Source organism: Cyclopterus lumpus, chromosome 7 (genome assembly GCF_009769545.1).
Source record: "Cyclopterus lumpus isolate fCycLum1 chromosome 7, fCycLum1.pri, whole genome shotgun sequence".
Taxonomy (NCBI): domain Eukaryota; kingdom Metazoa; phylum Chordata; class Actinopteri; order Perciformes; family Cyclopteridae; genus Cyclopterus; species Cyclopterus lumpus.
In genome coordinates, this window is record NC_046972.1 from 10,896,762 (window position 1) to 10,920,816 (window position 24,055).

The following is a 24,055-nucleotide window of genomic DNA, read 5'->3' on the forward strand; positions in this document are numbered from 1 at the left end:
GGAAAGTGCAGTATTTGATCAGTAGATGGGAATTGAGCAAAAATGAACTGAAACTAGATCCCACATGACTTATTTTCCTGTTGGCTCTCAGCTTTAGGTGTCACTCAGACTTAATAAAGCTCTCCCATTTTCATTTTATCACAGAAAATAGACTGGGCAAAAATAAAATCAGTCGGTTTTGCCTTAATGGAGCAAAGTAATGGCGAGGTGAAACTGACACAACACATTTTGTCCATAGTAATACTATCAAAATGAAAGCATATTCACTTCTGGAGTTTTCCAGGAATCAATTCAAACTGAATATTGGCCTTTTTCATAGACTTTATTTCATAATGGTTCCAACAAATACAGCACTTTGGCAATAGTCTGTCACCTCGGGTGATACCAACACAGCTTTTCCCCCCTATAGAGTTACAGTATTCTCCAGCCCACACTGAACCTCCTCCACCAACCTATAACTCTTGTTTTATTTCCGCACTTTATACATTAGAGGTACATTACACCCATCCCAGTAGATGGGATGAGTCCACTTTTACACCCAGGTGTTACATTGCAAGGTTAGGTCATTTGGATGTATATGACCTTTGATGGCTCTGTCTTCAATGAAAATGATCTGGTGATCTCCACATTGACATGCACACAGATGCCCTTGTGCTGTACATTCACACTATGGTGATAAGGCCAGAGCAATTCACTCGGGAGACATTATGGAAATATTCATTTGGGAATTAGGAATTATAATTAGAACGTAAGGCCACATTTCCCCGTCTTGGTGGCGTTTGCAGGGTTTCACAGTTGAAAAAAGCAGTCTTTACAAGAACAAGATCCGGCATCTTTCCTGGATTTTTGTCTTTAGCGCAGCGTATGTCTGGTATGTTTATTATTCCAGTCTTCTTTACAGAATGTGTTGCTTTTAAAGAATTAATTAGATCAAGTAAAGTAAGAGGAAAAATCCAACACTCAGTCCCAAGTGTTCTGGTATGCGATTAATTATTCTGAGGATGACAGATGTTAAATTGTGTATGCCCATCAGCGCTAAGACTTTCTGAAGATTTATCATTCATGTAAATCATGAATAAAATATTTCCTTGTTGAGAGAAAATGCTACATCTGTTGGTGCATCATTTAGTCCCGACTGCAAGAAAATAAGCACACAAATCTGACCTATTAAAGCCAGTTTTCAACACAGAGTGGACATACACTGTGAATTTGTCGTATTGTGATGTGTACTGCAAACAATCACTTCAGAGAGATTGAAAATGTGTTTACACAGTAAGTATTGTTTCAGGAACACAACTTTATAAACATTTAAGCTGCTCATCAACTATAAAGGATCAATTATGTTGAATAAGGTAAAAAATGATATTGCACCTTCTTCCAAAGCAACAGACTATATTTCATGCATGTGAAGCACACGTGCGCTTCTATTTTTCCCTGATGTATGAATAAATAAGTAAAAACAGTCAAGCGAGCGTGAGAGTGTCACGGGGATCACGGACGAGGCAGCGGTGGTGGCGGAGGTCGAGCCACAAGCCACCGGGACGGTAGCGTCTCCAATCGCCCCTGGCGACCATCACGTTGCCATGCTCCGGAACAGACAGGCCTGCTCGCACAACAGATGGAACTAATGATGCGAAACAAAAGAGATCATTTCACCATGGTCCTCTAGGAAGCCACAAAGAGAGGCTTGGAAGTTTGAATGATGGGACCAGGGGACTTGCATGGGGTTAGATATGGGTAGCCTCTTTTTCCTGTAGGTGTGCTCAGTTGAATAGGAAAAAAAAAGGCCTTTGATGTTTCTTACAGAAAGCGGCACATTAGAAAGGCAAGTTTAAAAAAAAAAAAAAAAATGAACAGAAATGGAAATCCCCCTTGCCGAAGCCTTGCTGAGGATGCCCGCTAGATTTCTAGCTGTTCCTGATAAATATCCGTTGACATATTTGATCATCAGACCTCTGACTTTAAATTCCCATGGAAGAAAAAAGATTCCCAATATGCAGTTCTAAAGTTTCACAAATATCTTTGTGTTGAGTTCATTCTATCAACCAGTTTTTACGTTTACCCTTCACAGTAATTACAGTTAATTAGTCACTGTTGTAGTTTGATCAGTTCATAAACTCGCTGGAACTCGCTTTATAAGATATCTCGTCAAACAAAAATGATTAGCTAATAAAAAAGGAATTCCAATGCCAAAGTTTAAGGCAAATTTATACGAGACCTTAATATCAAAACAGTCTGGGGAGCAAGGTTGTAAAACGTCGTATAAAGTAGAGCTATGTATGTGCGCCATCCGTTTTTCACACTGTGTTAGATAACAGTTGTAAACAAACTGCTGTGTCCTGAACTGACAAAAACAAATCAAATTTGAGCTGAGGACATTTGCATATCCTGAGGGACAGGATTAGATTTAGAGGTCATCTCTTACGAGCCAGACCTCAGCAGACGCCAATGTAATGTTTCTATGTCAAGTACATTCAATCGAAGCATATGTGAGCCCAGTCTGTTTTTCGAGCCAGACAGTCAAAGAGAGGGAGCGCAGCTCTTTAAATGCAGAATGTGAACTGAGGGAAGCCAAACACCTTGGGATGGGATTTAACCAGGATGGAGAGAAGTGGAGCCCAAACCATGCCCATCCACACATGGAAGGGATCACTGGGAAAAGTTCAGCTTCGACACTGACACAAACAGCAGAGCGAGGCCTGTATTAGAGTCAGGTTAGCAAAGATAACACTATCAGTCTGATCCCCATGGGTACCAAATGCCGGGCCTTGCTGGCAAATAAAGCTACAGTGTCTTGACTCCTTGGCACATTAGCTCTGATTACAATGACCTTCATTATATCAGCTACCCTTATTACAACACGTAGAAGGCGTCTCTCCCCTGGGCAAAGCACAGTGGGGGAAAGAGTAAAGAAAAGCAGTGAGATTCAATAGTAAGGCTTGAGCTGTAAAAAGCAGTTTGATTCAGATTTAACTAAGCTGTTTTGATTTTGATATGTTTGAATAAAAAACCTTTACAGTGTTCTGGGGCCTCTCAGATTTGTTTTGAACTACTCTGAAAGTTTTAAGATTGGTTTGTAGAAACCAAGTAATTAATGTAAAGTCATTCAAATGCATTGTTTTTAACTGCAGCTTTCGTTTGCAAATATTACCTCACTACAACCTTAATATCGCTCTGATCCTGAGTTCCTTAGAACAGCATATCCAGAAAGAACCACAAATATTTGAATTTAATACAATTTCTTACAGATTTCATTACTAAATAACATGCTTGACTATTCAAGGATTAACCATTCCACATCCTGTACGCACAGACGAGCCCTGTTTAATATGTAACAACGTTGTTAACCTCAATTTCCTTCCCAGTCTGCCCCTCCACAGGCCACATTGTTAGCCTGAGCGAGCTCTTGGCACACGTTACCGCCGTGGTGGTGACTCTCATTCAATCTGACCACCCTGCATGCAGGGGGATTCTCTCCCACAGCCCAGCTCATCCCTCCTTCAGGCCCCTGCTGTGCATCTCACCCTCCCTCTTTGCTGGCAGGTGACTCAAAAATAACAGACGTTGCCCTGAGAGAGCCGCTTCATTGCATTCACTTAGCGCTGCCAATACACCCCAACACGGGATGAGCCCAACTGTGGGGGTTCTGAGGACCATGCCTTCAGCCAGCGGGTGGGCAATGTTTGTTTTTGTGCTGAGGTACAGAGGGTGGGAAGAGGAAGGAGGAGGGTGCAAATCAGCTTGTTGTGGATTAAGAACAAATCAAGAGATTTGAAGAATTAGAAGATGCGCCTCAACAGCAAGTGGAAAACAAGAGCACCTGTAGGAGGCACGGGATAACGACCAGTGAGTGGGACACTCAGGATCACTCTCACCCTCTCATTCACATATTTGTCAAAGTATAATTCCTGAGAAAGAATAGAAGATACAATAGATTATAGCCAAGAGGGCACTTAACAGAATCAGACTTTAAGCCACGTTGATCCCTAATGACTGTATGTTTAAAAAAAGCAAATAAAATGGTAACTTAATTATAGATTTATAATGAGCCACTGCACCACTGCCAAAAACAAGTCCCATACCAAGGCAAACAGGCACCTGCTGAATGCTCTCTGCTCGTGGGTTTTCATAGCTTAATTAATCTAGGCCTTGGGGTATCATGACTCGTGCATGCTGCTTGTGTGCATGTTTGACACAATTAAGTTGTTCCTCGAAACAGAGGTGCAACTTTAACAGAGCAGAGACACCAACACTGCGCATTACAAGACACATTTTGTGTTTTGTGGAAGGAAAGTCAGCGATCTAATAATTTGTTTCCCACTGATGGAAACTGTTTCAAGAGCTGTTCTTACAAACTGTCAAATGCTTTTTCAACTGAATTACAAATGCTTGAAATGTTGCTTTTACCCATCAATATATTTTACCTATTGAATACATGTTATAAAATTCACAGCCTATTTCTGGTGATAAGGCATGAATATGAGTTTAGGACTCACCGTCCTGTTGAACAATCTCTGCCGAAGCTGAACCCGCTGAGAAGTTATCGCCTCTGCCCGATTCTCACTCTACTGCCATCTGATTTCTGTAGATAAACATAAAACAGCTGTTTACCATCACATACAGTTTCTTTGAACTCAGGGATTTAAAGCATTTCTCGATGTGGAAAAGCAAACTCTCAGGTGCAAACAGATTGATATAAACTGCGAAAGTCTGGCAGGGGAAAACCAAGAGTCCTGACACTGTCTTTCATCCAGGTGTGACCAAGGGAGCACCTCACATTTTTGGCCACAGCTGGTTAAAGTAAAAGAAGAATGGGAGGCTTGTTATAGGAGGTCGAGCAATGGTTGCTGGTGGACAAGTGAAGTTTAGGAAAAGTTGAAACAATGCAGCGTTGGTATTAGAAAATAAAAAATATACTCTAAAGAGTGGGCAATGGTTGTATGTTTATTGAAATGAATGTGGTTATGACTTATTGATGTAAAATACAACAGAAATAATTGGTGATTAAAATGAATTAGGACAAAAAGTATGACATTCTTGTGACTGCTAATTACCAGTTTGAAAGAGCCTGATAACCAAAGAGAAAAGGTATTAAATGCTGTAATTATTACCATTGCTAATTACATTTCCAATTATGTCACTAATGAGAACGGCTTAATTATCAACACATTGGATAAATAAGATTTTTGCTTTCTACCATTTGTGATGGAGGTGGTGATGTGGTTACAACATCAAGGGCAAGTGCTCCGACCAAAAAACACACAAGATAAAGTTGTAAAACTCTCACATTAGCAGAATGTCCTAAATGGTCATGAAATATCGATAAATAAATACATTATATGCGCATTAATTCAGAGATGAAGCTTTGTTTAAACTTGCGCTTGTCGTTATAGTGCGAGCCTGCGCAGACAGGAGGCGTTTATATTCAATGAGCTGTTTGTTGCATTATTCTCCGAAACACCAAAGAGTGTACAAACAAAATTAACTGTGAAGAATCAAAAAGACAACGAGTGTAACCCATGGACTGTAGGTGTAACCATAAACCAACCTCCACGATGCCGAGGAGGGATTGTAACGATCTGTAAACTCATATCACATATTCATGGTCTACTTTATGGCCTTTGTACAAGGCCTGTAAAGAAAGAAGCCAAGTATCACATGTAACAATTTGATTTGGCTGGTAAAACATATACTCAAATTAAGATTCACAAGATCTCCTGTTTCTAAAGCATCTAAATACAAACTGGCCTTATTTGGATAATCCCATGACATGTAAAAAGTGCTTTTTATCAGTGAACTATTTGTGACAGTCATTTGATCACGTGACCAAGTTACATAAATTCAGAGGTGCACGACCAAGCGTGGCGACCACTTGTGGAGCTACGCACACCTGGCGCCAGCCGTGATTACGCCATTTCACTCCAGTATAAACTAAGCTTTAATCTGTTATCAAAGTTATCATAGGACAATAGTTGCCTCTTAAGAATTACCTTTATTACATACTTAGTATGCAGTTAAGTAGTTGTGATCTCAACAAATGAGCAGCTTTATGAAATACCTCACTGTTTCCCTTTCAACATAAAGAATCTCAACTTTACTTTTCTTATTCCTCTTTTTCTTTCCTATTTCTTTAACAAAAGGTTGAATTGAAAGATGAAAGAGACAATGTCAGACAGACAGGAAGATAAAACACTGTAATTACTGTATATGTAGAAGCGAGATTAGTTCAACTTTTGTACTTCATAAAGTACTGAGGGACGAATTATGAAGGCCATTCTTCCTTGTGCCAGTCATGGGTCTCCAGTCAAAGGCTTGTATAGTGTGTAGGATCTGATGGGACCTAGCGGTGAGCGACCAACTGAAACTTCCCCTTAATGCAAAGCGTGTAGGAGAACTATGGTGACCGAGGTGAAAACAAGAACAGATCAATGGCTCTATCTGAAGCCATTGTTTGGTTCGTCTGTTCGGGGCTACCATAGAAACATAGCGCCGGCTCTGGGAGGAAGATACTCCATATGTAGGCATGAACAGCTCATTCAAAGATGACAAAAACACATCAAGTCTTCATTTTCAGCAAATTATACACTAAAGAAAAACACTCTTCATGATATTATATTCCATTTCTGCCAATAGATCCCCCTAAATGCTACTCACTGTACCTTTAAAGAAATAACACGTTTCAGCTAGCAAAAATATGATCTGTTGTACTTCTCCTTGTAAAAAAAACAAAGGGCTGTTACAACAAACATCATACTACAATACACACTGAAAGCACAGCGTATGTGCTACAGTCAGTTGGAAGAGAGTTTAATATTCAATAAGTTATCAAATTAATATGTTTGGCAGAAGCCAGGCACAACTCTAGAGTTCAGTTTGTGCCTGCTGTGGGCAGAATATGATGCACTAATCTATCTTGTGCATCTGTCAACTAATTGATGACTATAACACTATGAGACACAATCATAACACTCCATCTCACTGATGGCCAAACAGCCCACCTGCGACCGTCCTCCGTAGAGCAAACTGCACCCTACGTGGTATTTCAAAATATTCCTGTATCACACGCTGAGACTCTTAAAATGCTGTTGATATTTCTTGCATTCCTTAAGGGTGTTGCTCTACCTTTAGGAGAGCGGAAGTGTTGCAGAGGACCATGTCTGAGTGCCAAGTAAATGCACAATGGATTAGAGTCATATCTTCCACATGGCAGTTTACTAATCCCACCATCTGAGGTAAACACGGGACCAGGTGAGTCAACACGCCTGCCTTAGACACCCCTGTAACACAGAGGGATCTCCTGCTAGACATGGGACTGCTGCTTCCGACGAGCATTAAACTTCATCACAGTTGGTTCTAGTATTGATTTGGACCAATTGTTTTTTTATTTTTTTTATTTGACAAAGACTTGTCATTTCTTTATTGAACATATAATTACACATTTCTTGCCATACACGCTATCATGCATTTTTTTTAGATTAGAACCTGAACATCTGGTTTCAGCTCTTTGTGTTTTTCATGTGTTGGAAAAGTGAGCAATAAGGTGATACTCCTCTGTGTGTCACTGCCAAAGAATGTTGCCAACTTTAGTTTCAAAGTCTCTCCGTCTCACCTCAGAGACAAGAAGAGGAACCAAAGAAAACAAGCGAAATCTTGAAGGAACATTCAATGCCTGTTTTAAGATGAGACTCTTTTTTGGTTTTAAATATCTAGATAATTACACAAAAACAGGTTTTGATATGTTATGGCATGACTGTTTTTCAATACATTTTTTACACATGACCTCAAGACTTAAATAAATATACACATCCATGGAACAGGTACTTGAGATAAAAAGAAAGAAAAATAACAAAAAGCTTCAGGAAGATAGGCATTTCACAAGTTAATGGGGTATGTACTTTCTGGTATTTTCCATTACAGTGATGACTCTTTCTAGATATATTTGACAGTCAAAGGCTATGCCAATATTTCATACAGACACAAGTGCAGTTCTAAACATGTAGACAAATCAGGTTCAAGTGTTGTTTTACAAGGTGAAACTTTTAGCCTTATGAAACAATGTTTAAATAAAACAAGGTACACTAAAGTACACAGTAATACTATAAACACAACTTGGAGACAAGCCACTTGTGAAAGCCTTGTCAGAACATGTGACTGAGGCAAGGTACTGAAAAAGTGCATATTTTGATTTTGGTGATAAAACAGCAATCACAGCAGCTGGAATGTATTAACTGTTGAGTGACTGTCAATGTTTTGCCTCTGCGAAGCTGTTTGATCAGGTGATGTTTTCTGTCATTGTTAATTGGTGCTTATTTTGTTCCAAATCAAATGTTTTAAGCTAAAAGCAATGATAATGAGTTGTAATGTCAGCAATTGGAATTATTATTATATTATTATTTCAAAGAAGTTCAATCAGTATACAAAGGGATGTACCACAAAAAAAATACCGTAAAGCATGTGCACGACAAAAAAGAAAAGGTGTGAACCTGACTGCTGAGGTCATGTTACCAACAGTTGCCCTTAGGCAAAGGTAGATAAATATACTGTACAATATACACACACCTTTGTCACGCAATGTGACTTGAGCAAAAAGGCATTTGTGGTCAATGTGCACCTGGCACCTTATGAATGTTTTTTCTTTTTACTTTAGAGTCCTTGTTGACAGAAAAATAACCAGCTTTAATAAGAATGTTAAATGTATAGGTTTCTTTGAAGAACACTTGATCTAAATGGCATTTTATATCTGTTGTTAGGGTTTTTTACAATCTGGACATAGAAACATTGTGTGCCTTTACCACGCTGCTCATATCTTCACTCCAGATCCAACTCCTAGTTGTACACTGAAATAAAATCCAGATGACTAGTTTCAGTGTGTGTGTGTGTGTGTGTGTGTGTGTGTGTGTGTGTGTGTGTGTGTGTGTGTGTGTGTGTGTGTGTGTGTGTGTATGTGATGAAAGAGTAAAAGTAGAGCCTTTGCTTTCTATACCGACAGTGCATTTAGGACAAATTCTGTTAGATCCACATATTAGTTTAAGTTTCACTCAGACTGCACCACCTGTGGTGTCAGCTGTTGACTTTTGGCTGCTCACACCACCGTGTTGGAAGTTTAGAGCCAAAGTTTTCATGGCATAACTTTATTAGGTCCTAGCAGTCCAAGCAACAACACAAAAAAGGATCTAAATCGATGCATGACAACCAGAGATGTCACCCTTTTTAATCAACACATCCTCCTTCCTTGTCAACAACTAATGGCTGCAGTACCCACAATACAGCTCAACCACCGACCCCTCAGTCTGAGATTCTTGAGTCTTGTGCTAGTAGCTAATGTAGCCTTGAGCCGGTAGCCTCAAGCAAAGATGAGAAGCAGTTGAGGTCTGGTAAGCTCACTCCACACCCCTAGATGGTATGTGTGTGAATTAAAGAGCAGGCGGATCTGTCGGTTATGGCACTTTTGACATTAGCAATAAAACATCTTTGTGATGACAGAAACAGAATACCTTTTTTAAGGTAAACTAATCCTGGGCCGAGTCGGGCGTTGTCGAAATGGTAATTCCGTACTGATCATACGCACACGCAGACAAGTAAACTATGCATTGGCTTTCAGTTTTCGGGATGTTTTATTACCTTTTCGTCTTCTGTTTAAACATTTCCCCGATTAAGGATTAATTCTAACTTGTATGAATCACGCTGACCACCACCACCGCTTTTTCAGTAAGAAGAACAACTTGTAACTTTTGTTTTACGGCGACTTTTCAAGCCTAAAGAGGGTAGTTGTTTGATACGCCAAAGATCACTTTAACAGCACCTCGGTACCCAGACAATTTAAGTTGCTATTTTAAACGTTATTGATTGTATAACAGGGAGTGGCATTTTATATTGCATAACATGGCTGCACCTACTCCATGTTTCAATGTCACCCAGTGACTGTGTGCCTTCATAAAGCTAAATTTCAAGCATCTTTATCATCAAAATCATATGAAAATAGTTGTTACATTTGGTGTCAAAATGACTCCAGATGAACCTCCTTGTCAAATACATCTCACTAGCTTTGAACATCTGAATACAGTGACAATGTTCTCACATGCCTGGACAAACCAAGCTTCTGAGGGGGAAACCACTACGCTCTTAATACCTACTCTAAATGAACTACAGCAAACTCCAATTTCATCTTCCTCCAGCACTGAAATACAAGAAGCCATAGCCATGTTTGTTTGCCTTGGTGGAGATTTGTTTTGGGGCAGAAAGCTCAGGGTATGATTACTAGTGGTAGAGCATATAGAAACAGTTTAGAAATTCCATCAAGCAGACCCAATCTGTTGATTGGTTGCTTGAATTGGTGTGACTGTTGAGTCCTACCAATTTAAAGAGATTGTGCAAGTCTAGAGTATGTACCAAGTGTGGACACGTTGATTATGTATGCTAGGAGTGGTTCAGTCTTTTATTGGAAAATTTACACCCGTGCAGTGATTTATATAAATCAGTAGTGCCCACAAAGCAGTAAAACTCTAATTGTTTCTTCCATTTTGAAAGTCTAGCGTCCATTAAGGATGCAGTGAGTAATAAAAAGGACTTTTAATCAATCCTCTCTTGTTGATGAGTTGATGTGTGAATGGGCTATCCTACCTGACAGTGCTACCATATGTTGATTTCTTTTTCTAATAGCCAGCGAAGAGATAGAGAGAGCTGATTTCATTGTAGGTGAATGCATTTACTATAAAACTTAATCAAAAAAGATAGCAGGTAATTTATCTGAATTATTTCTGCTCTTTTGATCTGTTTTCTTTTGTGACTAAACACTTGCTGAATGTGCAAATGTACTTCTTTTTTGCTTTCGCCCAGCGTGTAGCCATTCACTGAAAAGTACTGTGCTCACCGACTCTGATGTTCGATGTTAACTAAGCCCCAAAACCTGAGTATACAACACCTCTCATCTTTTCAATACTAAAAACGTTCACAATATTATATAGCAGTTTTTCAGCAAGTACAGTAGCATGCCACGTTCCTTCATTCTGCCCACACTGCAGTCTCTGTATAGTGACCCATTCATTGTCAGATTAGACTCGCCGACCCCTCCTCGACCGGCTGGCACGGCCACAGTAAATCCTGCAGACTGCTCATGCTAGGGACCTCGGGTAATTAATAAAATCCCCATTACATGCCTTGTGCCCGTTGTTTGCTATTTCAACACCCCATTTGTGCCACGATTACAGTCATTATCAGTCACCGCCATTAATTCTCTACCCGATGCCAGAACTGCATACTAATAAATTGGGCTCTAAATTTTTTTTTTACCTTTCAAGGAGTTGGTGTTGGAGCTGGGCCAGGAAGTGCCACTCCAGATTAGGAGTCATCTGGTGACTCGGAAAGAGCCCTTTCAATAGAGGGCTTCTGCATCTTTGGAGATAGTTTAAATTTCCCCTTTGATTATTTTCCTTTCCCTTTCAAAATGAATCTTTATTAAGCTTAAATCCTGAATAAAATGAAATTAGCAGACTGCAAAATATTGCTTTCTTTTCTGACTCTATTCCCTCGTGCATGCATGCAAATTATAATGCTTATTTATGTAAATGAGGTGTCGTCTTTAATTAGTTTTGCTTGAGGGCATTAAAATACATGTATTCTTTCCCCAAAAATGATTTGTTTTGTTGCTCTGTTTAGTTGAAGTTCAAAATGAATGATTACGCAGACTCAAAAGGTTTATTAATTCTCTAGTTTTCTATTTTTTCTTTTCTTCCCCTTTTGGAGAATTATCTTCTCCACCCACTTCCTGGGAAGAGTGTATTCTCTGTGAAATCAAAAGCCTCTTTAGGCAGTACTCTGAGCACTACTCTGACAAGCACTTGGAAAGGTCCCAGGTTGAAACCACATGGTAGAACTGCACTTCCGCTTATCAAATCTGAAAGCTGTGCTCTACAGCAATCCCCTCTCTACGTATTTGTTTGGCCACATGCTGTTTGTATGATGACACATTATTGAACAGAAGATGCTTAACCGTTGTACTTTTACATTCATATATGTATCCAAATGTGCTGGTTAACCATTGGGAAAAAAAACATTGTGCTCCAATCATGTGTTGATTCTATTTGCATTTTGTTCATCATCACAGACATATACACTTAGAACATCACCCATCTTGAGAGTGAGAGCTATGTTATTAATCAAACGTTAATATCGATGTAAATTCTGACAGCCTGTCAGCTACCACGGCTCAGCTCAAAGCTGAAGTGAGCATGACCTGTTAAATGGCGTTCCGGCTGATTTGGGTGTTATTTTAATATTTGTTTAAAAGGATTTGCGGTGTTACAATAAATCTTTCGCTTTGCACTGTTTTTATGCATTTACTGTTGATTTACAGTCTATTGTTGAGTGGCTATTGAACAGAAAACTGCTTTATGTCATCGTAGAAGGTGTTGGGTCAACTTCTGTTAGAAGCAGCGACTGACTGTGTCACGCAGTATTTCAAACCACTTCAGGTTGAAAGTGACCAACTGCGGCTCCGGTTATTGCTCAATATCATATCAGTATTTAGCATCCTTTCAAATGCACAGATGAGCTGAAGTGGCAAGTTAAGATGCCCCCTCCCCACACCCCAACCCCCAAGTATGATTTATGGAAAGGAAGCTAAAACCATTATAGCATTTTTATTATTATTGTTCTTTCAAGGCTAATGCAACAATAGATTTTTGCATGATTGATGTGTTACACTAAACATTAGAGGATTACATTAACTTTGCATAGAACAGCTAAATGACATGAGATTACTTATTGTTATTTTTCCTCCACATGATAATACTGTAAACGTAGAACATATAGTATTTCTTGGCATGTATTGATGACTGTATACATACAGTACACATACCGGTTACACAGTGTGCATTAACACAGACTGTCTGATAGGGCGTCAGTTGTCGGCTCTCAACACTGCTTTCTTAGCTTCAGAGATTAAACGAATGCAAGTGACTCAGATAACCTCTCATCAGCCCCCTTCATTCTGCAAATTATTAAAACTGTGGGCTCTTGTGGAAGGGAATATGGCAGCAATATGCTGATACTTCAATCAGCTGGGATGAAATTCAAAATGTAATAAGGAGGAATCGCTGCTCTCTGTCCTGCAGTTCCTACCATGAGCTTCAGCTGTTAGAGCATACAGTACAGCCATGAGTTTTGTTCCATGGCATCTATGATAGAAAACACTTCAGACCACATCAAACCCCTCACACCCATCAAGCACTTGCATAGTCTAAAGGCTCAGCCTTTTTAAAGCTGTCCTCTCGATTCAACATTTACTGGAACGATGATTTACAGTACATCCATCTAGAAAGAAGCAATATAGCCATAACAAAACAGGCGCACTACTAGAAAAGATAGTGGACCCAAAGGATTTAGGTCAAAACATCCTTTGACATTAGCTGTGTTTTGAGGTCCTCCATGATAACTTCTCAGCTCAGTCCTGTTTTTTTCAAATAACTCTTCAGGGTTCTTCTGTTACTAAAGCACAATATAACCAGAATTTATTGTATGAAATCAGAGGAAATGGTGGTCCATAACTGTCTTAGTTTTCAGTAAAAACTGTCCGGTAACAGTTCTATGTTACGTTTTTGATTCAGTCTTTAATCACAGTAATGCGGGGCCAAGACACATCCTCCATTAAAATGTTGACGCACACTTTGGGGGCCTTTTACAGGGATTTGTGCTTGTGTGTTTATCATGGCCAGGCCATTCAGGCAATGATGGGCATCCAGCCAACTGATTCTTCGCCCAAAGTGCTAATTTGTGCCACTCTAGTGTGCATAGCTCTATAATTACCTGAAAACGTAAACTGGAAGCTATGCCTGACAAAGACAAGAAACTGTAATAAAATTGAGCTTTTGGTGCTCAGTTGTACTGAGTCTTATAAGACATATTAATGGGATGTTTAAAGGATATGGCACTTTTCCATTTGTCTTGTGGAAAAATCTTGTGCAAAACACCTGGTGCACTAAGTGCCTGCAGTCTGAACACTGAAGAGAAGCTAGCAGTCATGGCGTTCTTTTATAAAGCACTGTCACATCTAAAACATTTTCTATTAACTATGCACCGCAGCTTTATACCAAATTTGTCATTTCTTGATTGTCATTATGTGGCAACTTAATGAACTACAAAGTCAGATTTCAAAGCTGTATACCTTGTAAATGATCTAAAACAATAAAATAGCTATCTGTTTAAAAACATAGCATTTAAATCCGTGAGCTCTTATTCCACCACAGTAAAAGGAAACATGACATAAGACTAAGCTCCAGGTGTCTTGCATACAGCTGAGAAAAGTTTTTTTCAGTGTGCATATTCTTTTTTTTAATTAAATATACCGATACGGTGGGTGGGCGTTGCTTCGTTCTGGGTTGCAGTACAGCTAAACAGAGCACTAAAATGTGTTTCTGAAAACATTCAAAGCAAGAAATCAGAGTCTTGATCATATTGGATCAGCGCTGCCTAGTTTGAAGGTTTGATTAAAGTTCAGGAGCTTCATGAGCAGTGAATGACACTGGGTTCGGTTCTCTTCAGTTCTTATTGGTTGTTTTCCTTCGGGTGCGGTGGATTCTTGTAAATTCCATTAGGAGCACAAAGAAAAGCCAGAGGAACCTGATTTATTCACAGTTTATCGGTCTCATGCACTTCTGTCAGGCTATAGTAACAGTTTGAGCAAATATTACAAAACCTTTTTTTTAATTAAAGTCACCAACTGTAGTTTTAAAGCAGTTAAAGTAACAAACTGCCAGACCCTATTGTAATTACTTCTCTGTCCAGCCATCAGAATTGAAATGAATTATGAGTAAAGACACATGTTTAATGCCTGTGATCAGTGAAAGGCAAATTAATACTAAGTACTATCCACCTGTATGCAGTCTGAAAAAATGTTCTGTCTGAGGTTTCATGTTCTTTTGGTCATTCTCCTTGAGGAATTAGTGTCAGTACTTTAGTTATGCTGTTGATGTCTGGTATTGCTTTAATCCATACCTGTCTAAATGCAACAATACCAGTTAAGAGAACACACTGAACATAAGAGCTCATACAGCACGTAGTTTAATTACTTGTAGGTGTGGTTGCAATTCTATAAAAAAAACACAATGTAAAAAATGTATTGTTTATTTGTTGATGACGCAAATGTCACGAACATCCTTGTGCGTGTGTGTCTTCTGGAAACAAGCACACAGTACGCATTGAATGCTCCTTCTGAGACATGCAGCTAAAAGGACTTCATGCGCCAGGTAGGATAAAAGCTCTTACTCCACAAAGCGTGCGAGTTGGCCAAATTCAAGCGGGCTAAATAGTTGAGTAGCATCATTGCTATGAATCTACTGAAACCTCTCATATTATGTCACTGAGGACTGTTCTATCCTCTTTTGGTTCATAAACACAACAATGGCATAAATATACAATCTGGACATTTTATTTTAAGTATTAACACATGTATAACTCTGTGTCTAAGCATTCGCTACATTGTGCTCAACGAGTCACAACTTGTGATAAAACCTGACAAAATGAAGAAAAGAAATGTTCCAGTTGAGAAAACTGGTCGGGCAACTTGTCCCAGAGGAAAAAACGACATTTAGATGCTGGAAGAATGGATTAGTTTAAGAACGCAAAACAGGACAGACAGGTTGAACAATCATTTACTATAGAGAGATGTAATTATACTAATATATAGCTTCAACAGTTCGTACATTCCAGTGATGCTAACGTCAAAACCAGTGCCAAGATTGTGTACTCTGAGGGAATATGAAAGAAGCCGTTCCTATGTGGGTGTTCACGACAAATAAAGAGTAAATATGTTGTTGTGTCTGTTACAGGTCTTCTGCTTGTGTTTTTTCCAACAAAAAAATAAATATTTTATTTGTGTTATTATGTACCTTGTATTTGACCACATGGCTCAGAATTTACAATTGTATCACTTTGGTGTTTTGTTTCCTTCTTCCTGGCCACCAGAGCCAGTGCCATAGCAGTGGAGGACGTATGAGAATAAAGTTTATGAGGAATGCGAGAGCAATTATAATAGGCTGTTTATTAGATCGCTGATGCCACAGTGTGGGGGTGCAGCAACGTTTATGAAGGTATACAGTAAGGTGAAGACTCGGGTAAAGACAGATAATCTGGACAAAAGTCACCAAGGATATCGAGAAGTCAAAGTAAATCAAATGCGAATGAACTTCCTGTTTTTGACAAAAAAGATTCCTCATTCGTCCACGTGGCTTCATCAGCACGAAAGATCTCTGTCCTAATATTTCAAGATATAGTGCCGAGAATATCCAATTGCTATCCCCGGGTACAGGCCACAACCTTTATAAACCACATCATTTCCATGAAAATATAATATTTTGGAATAAAACAGAATATGAGGGGAGAGCAGCGACCCAGATTATGTTGCATGGTTGTTCTCTACTTTCTATGTATATTTACACTTTAAGTAGTTATAACAATGGGGGGAGTCTGAACAACAACATTGTTCCTTTAACAACAAAGAAATTGTATTCTTAAAATCAACTCCAAATAATCTTACACACATAAAATGTGAAAGGTTATTAAAGTGAAACACGTTTTTTTTTTTTCTCACTTAGTCTAGGTCTCACAAAAGCCACACAAATTTGAGAGTAAACAAAATGCCTGTCAGGGGGAGCATACCAGAGGCAAAAGGGAATCTGGCATGGCTTAAGTAAAGTCATAAAAATATTTCCCTTTTATTTAATGTTGTCCATAATTCATTGCCAGGAAAAGCTAATCAATAGCACCTTAATGAAAACTTGAGCCATATTTTATTTTGCCGCAGAGAAGTCCCAGATCAGCATTTGTTGCCTTGTTATGTGCTGGTTTTCACCCTTGGGCTGTTTGACAGATGTGCATCACATTTGCAGATACCTTAAATATTTGCTCTCGTCAACCACATCAGATTTGCCTTATCAAAACACCACAGAGTAGGGGGGTTATTTCTTCTGATGACAGCAATAAAGATTCAAAACAAGAGAAGTGATCCAAAATGGTGACATATACTGTATGTATGCTTTATTCTAGCTATAACCTCAACTTAAATGTGGCAACAAACATTGCAAAAGAAAAGCTCTACATGAATATCGACTAACACATTGTTGATGCTTTCCACAAGTGTCATGGGTACCCTGCACTCCCCTCAGACTCTGGATTGAGAAGAGTGTGTTGAAAAAGCATACATTGAACATTGTATGTTTTTCTATTGAATTGATAACCTTAAACCAGTACATCAGATCACATCACCCCTGTTCTCCAGAGCCTTCACTGGCTCCCCGTCCCTCAACGGATCCAATACAAAATCCTTCTCCTCACTCACAAAGCCCTCCATAATCAGGCCCCCTCCTACCTCACCGACCTGCTCCACCACCACACTCCATCCCGTCAGCTCCGCTCCTCTGATGCCGACCTCCTGGCCATCCCACATAGGACCAAGCACCGGACGTGGGGTGACAGAGCCTTCTCCATATCTGCCCCCTCCCTCTGGAACTCTCTCCCCAAACTGATCCCAGACTGCACTGATCTTTCCTCATTCAAATCGCAAATCAAAACCCACCTGTTCAGAACTGCTTTTAATGTGTGATTGTTTGTTTTTGTTTTTGTTTTCTTATCAGGGTCCGAGCGACTCAGAAAGTCCCTAGTTATTTGTTTTATTTGTTTTACCTGTATTTTAGCTATTCTTATTTATTTATTTTTAGCTTTTAGGATGTTTTAATTATGTGAAGTGTCTTTGAGTATTATGAAAAGCGCTATATAAATTAAATGCATTATTATTATTATTATTATTATCAAAGGCCTCAGGAGTTGTATAACCGAGAGACAAATAGAATGGAGTATTTGAACCCAAATGCTAAGTAAAATTATTCCGAACATTGTAATTGTGGTACATAGAAGTACAATAAGTCACGATTAAACTAGTAATAATAAAGTGCCCAAAAAAAAAAGACTACACTTGTGATTAAAATGTTTGTTTAGATCTCGTTTTGTTGACCTCTTTGTATTGAAATCTCGTTCCCCCTGTATGGCGGTGAAAGCAGGTTCCTATGTGGTGTCTTGACTTCTGCTGGTGAGTCTACCCTTTCGATAATATTTGGATCATAAATTGTGCTTTCACATTTATCTGAGAAGTAAATATTGATATTTAGTGTCATATCAATGTTATGTGCTGGCTCCCACCAAGTCTGATCATTTTTGCACAACAAATACATTTAAAAGTCAACACTATAAAGCTAGTTTTACATAATATATCATTATCATCTATGTAAAGTTATTATTATGTCGCAATACAATACACTTCAGACTGTTTTTGTAAAACAATTTTTTAAGACATGCCATGAGACTAATAAAGTATTAGATTCAGTGCAATGCACTTGGTAAATTAAATGATGTATGTGTGTATGCTAAACTTATCTGTCACATGTAATCAATCAGACTGGCATTTCAACAAGAAGGTGTAAAAAGTGGTAACTGGAAGCTGCTTGCTGCTGAGTTGCAATGCTAATTGTTTCCAGTGATCCTTGTCAACGTACAGTATGCTCTGGTTCCAGTCAACTATCTATGAACTCAGACTACAATTACAAGGGAAAAGGTCATTTTTCATGCTCTGAAAGGCATCCTAATGAACTGGTTGCCACCTATTTAACACTACTCTCCAGTCCACTAAAAGAGACTTTTCATATCCACCGACAGCTCTCTCCACTTTGCATGTGCACAGGATGAGATGTTTTTGTTTTGCCATTTGTGTCAGGGACGATGACTGCAAACCTTGAGGAAACTTGTTTAATGCCCGCATTCAGAGTAAACAGTTATTCATCAAAAAAATAATAATGTCTCAAAGGTCAGGCCATAAAAAACAATATCTGCCCTCCTTCCATTGCCTGGTGCATTAGTTATTGTTAATGCCATGCAGAGCGCTTTGATGGCAAGGGGCTGAGTTAGAAACAACTGCACATAGTGCCTAGAACTTGAGAGGATGGACTGGTTTATGACTTTAAATGAAGAACTGTCAAAACAGCAGACTCATTGTGAAAGAAGCATCATTATGATGATCAACTTACACCAGGCCCATGTTTTTTTTGTTTTTTTAACTACAGGGAATTACACGAGTGATACAGAGCTGTCCAGTGGCTACACATCGTTTGCCTGTATTTGCATAGTCAGCCGGAGGTGAGAGGGTGGAGACCTGCCAAGTGTAAGGCTCTGGGCCAATGCCATGACAGCTGACAACTCGGGCAGGCCATGTGTGCAGCGTTGCACTTCTAACAGCCAAGATCCCAGATCAAGGAAATCCTAATCGCAGAGTTAGTATGCCTCTAATGTGAAAATTCATATTTCTACTCTGAGTGTTTCATGTTCAAAAGGGAGCACATGTCACTTGGCATGCCTTCATAAAGCACTAGGGCTCCCATCAGTCACTGATTATTGCAATGAGGAATTAAAATCCCTAAACACAAAGGAACCAGCACCACATTGCTTTCGCTGTCAGAATTAACTAGTGTAAGTGACCTCAGCCTATACATGCTGAAGGAGGAGCAATCGTATTCAATTAGTTGGATAGAAATATTCTATGAGACGTGCATTCGTTGTTGATTAATAAAGATACAGATGAGCATATTCCATTTGATCAAACCCCAACCCTGTCCTTCCATTCTCAATATATATATGTATATATATATACATATATATACATATATATATATATGGTGATTTGCAGTCAACGTTTTTGAATAGCTGAGGTAACTGACATTGATAACCACACTGTACTGCTCTGCTAAGCTGCAGAGGGGCTGTCTAGTTTGTCAGAAGAAGACCGGCTGAGGGAGGCGGTGCTGAACTGTTAGTCTTCTCCCCCTTATGGCATGCTGTGTTTACGGCGATCCCTCAGGCCATTTGTTTGCAGCACTTCCTTGCCCCACAGCACCATGCATAATGCAGGGATGAAAATGTTAACAGTGGCAAATAAAATCGGCAAGGTGCCCCCACAAATCAGGGCAGTTTAGGAGCGCATTTAATCATCCATGCATTGGGGACAACGCATAGCAATTAATTGTGGCATTTCGAAGAAGATCAGGACCCAATTTTTCCAAGGCCCTTCCTGCTTCTCTTTCAGTTGGCCCATGAACTGCAGAGCAATGTCAGGGGTCTCTGTACATCTCTTTTAAACATCTCCGCATTTTGGCCCAATTATGTTTATTATCTCTTTGCTCTCAAATAGATGAGGAGAGAACTCTTGTCGAGGGTTGCACAGAATTGCATCAACAGAGCCCACCCAGCAAAAGAAATAACAAAAAACTGGCATTGTTTGAAGAGGGTCTCCCATGTATACACACAAGGAGTAATCCCGTCTAGGTCTTGCATTTCTCCAGAATGCTCCAAGACAAACAAGCTACAGCACCATATGGTGGTGTCAGGAAAATAAATAATTTAGAGAAATTCATCTGCGGTGTGCAGATGAGCAACCACAGAAATACCAACACAGGCATCTTCATATTAACACTTCTAATAAGAACCCTCAGCAGGAGGGCCACAAAGAGACAACCACGATATCAGTCCATAACTGGATTGAGAACTACTTTGGAATTTCAAAGACTGGGACTGGCAACTGTCTCTGGATGTAAAGGACAGCATTCTGTGCAGATACAATCTGCAGTGCCTTTCAGCACTTCCTGAACACGAGACAGCCTAATCTAATGAACTGGGGGGGCTGAATCTGCTCCGGCTTTTAGCCGAGTGCCAGCGTGCCTCCTCTCACATCTGACTGCAGTCAAAAATCCACTTGTTATTTTTATTTCCACTGTATTTTCCCTGAGGTGTACTCTGCGTGGCTTGAGTCATCATTGTTCAAGTCTTTAGAGTTGGAAAAAACACATGCACGCATGCACAAGCTGGTGGCAAGGTTATAGCCAGTCAGACAAGGGGGCACTCGTATTCTGCCAACCCCAGGGAAAACTCGCAGAGGGCTCCAGAGAGGGAGAACAGAGATGTGCCATGTTGCTGACATGGCAGCCGTCACGTCACACTAACCAGTAAGAGTGATGCGCACAGACAGCGCTGAGATTTGTAGAGTACCGTAGTAGGCTTCCAACCAAAACAGTGAGGGGTCTGTGGATTACATGGCCCATGCCTGCCTTCTCTATACCCAAGTATTTAAAAAGAGCATCAAGGAGCCAAGGCAGCGAGTCACAATATGATAATGAGCATCAAACAAACAACACAACGGATTAGATAAAGATGTCTCGTGGATCAGATTACAGAACTACAATGTTGCAGTATAAATAAAGCATAAAAAGATAATATTGAGTAGGTAATGCTCCTTTAAAAAATGTACTAAATGCTAGGGTTGCAAAGGGGCGGAAAGTTTCCACGGGAATTTTGGCTCGGGAATTTTGGGAATTTTGAAAAAAAAAAATGTGCCTAAGTTTTTTTGCAAAAGCATACAACAGGGAACTTAAATGTAGTTGAGAACAAGACTATGTACGCCTAGCTCAGCTGGACCCTGAATGCAGCTGGTTGGGAACATTGTACACCTTTTTTATTCAACGTTCATGTTTTTGTTGTTCGATGAAAGAATAAAGTTCTACTCACAAAATGTCAAAAAAGTCCAAAATGTCATTTTTAAAAGTTGTATTATAAATGTTTGCATGCATGTCTGCTTATGACAAGGTACATACAGTTAAAATAACCCAAAAATCCCAGTTTATTCCTGTTAATTCCCGTTAATTCCCGTATATTCCTCTTTATTCCTGTTAATTCCCGTGGAAAGTTTCCAACTTTGAATATTCCCGGAATTTTGCAACCCTACTAAATGCTAATCTGTTGATTTGTGACCCAGTTGTGCAGAGCTTTTTTTTCCTTTTGCTTGCTGTGCATCTCAGGAGCCCTGATGATGAAGAATGTACGGTACGGTGCCAGTCAGGTCTGCAGAGAATGCGTGAAATAGCCAGATGAGTGTAAAGAAAAGCAGATAATGCTCTGAAAGCATTGCGCATCGAGCAGATGCATGTTATAAAAAATATGCACCAGGCTTTTTGATAGCTCTTTAGTGACGATGAGACTACATAATAAAACCACAGAGGTAACTGTACAGTCGGAGCTTTTGATACGTGTGTTTTATGACTTCATTCAATGTTTATATATTTTTTGTCCTGTTTTGTGTCAAGATGTGTTTTTCTTTTTCTTTTTTCCTTCCTTCTTTTCTCTGTCTATGCGGGTGCTGGCCGACCCCATTTCCTCCCTTAAGAGTTAATAAAGATCGTAATTAAAGTGCAATAAATCAAGAAACCACTTTAAGTCACAAAATGATAGGCTAGTCAGGAAAAAAGTTGACTTCTGAATTTGAAAGCTGGAAGGTGGCTGAAGGAATCTGCATACTGCGAGTGTAAAACATCAGTCCTCTGCAACACAGTTGTGCTACTCTCAATGACCCTGATGTGATGCTCATTTCCCAGCCCTGACAATTGGAAAGGTGCACCACAAACAACAACACTGTGTCGCATCTCAAACTATTTTTAGACTGCTCAGCTTCTCTTTGTAGCTTGACTTTGTAATTAAAGAGATTTGAGACTAGCATTACCAGAGAAAATTATTGATTATTATACATCTAGAAGTAACACAGCAGACAGATTGTTCCGATTCATATCAAACCAACACCATCATTGTCATGGGCAGACAGTAATACAGCCAGGCAGAAGCTGGAGGACACTGAAGAATGAGAAGCTATCTGGGGATCACTGTCACAAGGCTGAGGCATTACAATGCTGCAGATAACTTGTCATGCAGAGACAGATTACGTTTATTTTATGGACAAAACTTGCGTCCTTTAAATGGGCATGAGAATAGTCTGATTTTATACTGAACCTTAAATAACAGGTGGCAAACAATATTAAATTAAAGAGGGAAATAAACGCTGTCTGAGTTATTTCACCTCAGATCAACATTAAACCAATTCAACTGGATTTCTTGATAAACACACTATATAGCCAGTGATATCACAACATGTGAAACTGTAAATGGGTACGAGAAGCTTTAAAACGCTAAAATGCTGTTGCCATATATCGCTCTGTCTTTCAAGGACCACAGGTACAACAATGTCAACTGTGAACATTTTCACGAGTTGTGAAACTGCAGGCTTTTAACATGATGCATCTCTCTTTAATGTGCACATCAGGACAAAGCAAGCTCAGAGAATAAGCTAAACAAAAAAAAAGATGGCCTGAGTTGCTCCACATCCACGATAAATCACTGCCACTTTTATAGCCTCTAATAAGTTGATGCAAAGCCATTTTTCTTCCTGCCCATCGTTCAAACATTTAAGGCATATTTACAAGGAACTTGTTAAAATATTTAATAATATTTAGTGGCAATTTCGGAGCAGCCTGTCACGGTGAAATTTATTGCCCTTAAGTGTTTAAAAAGGCGATGACATGAATAACAAACTGTCAAAATTTCCTAATTTGCATAGACAGGCCATAACTCCTGATACCTTGCATTAAAAAAAGAGGTTTTTAACAAAACGAGTCATAAAAGAAGCATTCAAAGTGAGTGATGGCAAAGACTCTTCCACAAAGTTGCACCACAGAGACAGCCTACCCCCACTACAGATGCTTCCGAGATCAAGTCAGCCAATAAAGGGACATATATCCTGCTGCTTTGACTTATTTATCCTGTGTGGATGAGCTCAAGATGGAACATCTCCTATAGGCAAGCTTAATTAATTGTGATAAAAGGGCTAATTCAGAAGCTGCATAAGAAAAGTGAGCCAAACAATAATATTCCCAACAAATCATCTCTGCCCGTCAAATATTTCCTCCATAACTTTCTAATTCAAAGTCCTTCGGACGTGAAGCTTTTGTTAAGGAGCTTCACGGAGCCAAACACCCTCCCACACATCTCTGCCATTCTGTTCACACTGACTAAAACCTTCAGATGAAATTGCAGCTGTGCGATGTTAAAGTCCCTTGTCCTTCGTTTGACTCAACAAGATGGTGGCCATGTTTGATGCTGCTTCTTGCGCCGGATTCAATGGTTTTCATGATAACACCCG

The 24,055-nt window shown here is 39.5% G+C and overlaps 1 long non-coding RNA gene across 1 annotated transcript in view; it reads right to left on the minus strand.

The window, feature by feature from the left end:
• Positions 1-4,510: 4,510 nt before the first annotated feature.
• The window catches only part of LOC117733581, a 32,771-nt gene continuing 13,226 nt past the window's right edge, over positions 4,511-24,055 (minus strand). The window contains exon 3 of the long non-coding RNA XR_004609752.1: positions 4,511-4,582. This is a non-coding gene — a long non-coding RNA (uncharacterized LOC117733581). The remainder of the gene's footprint in view (positions 4,583-24,055) is intronic.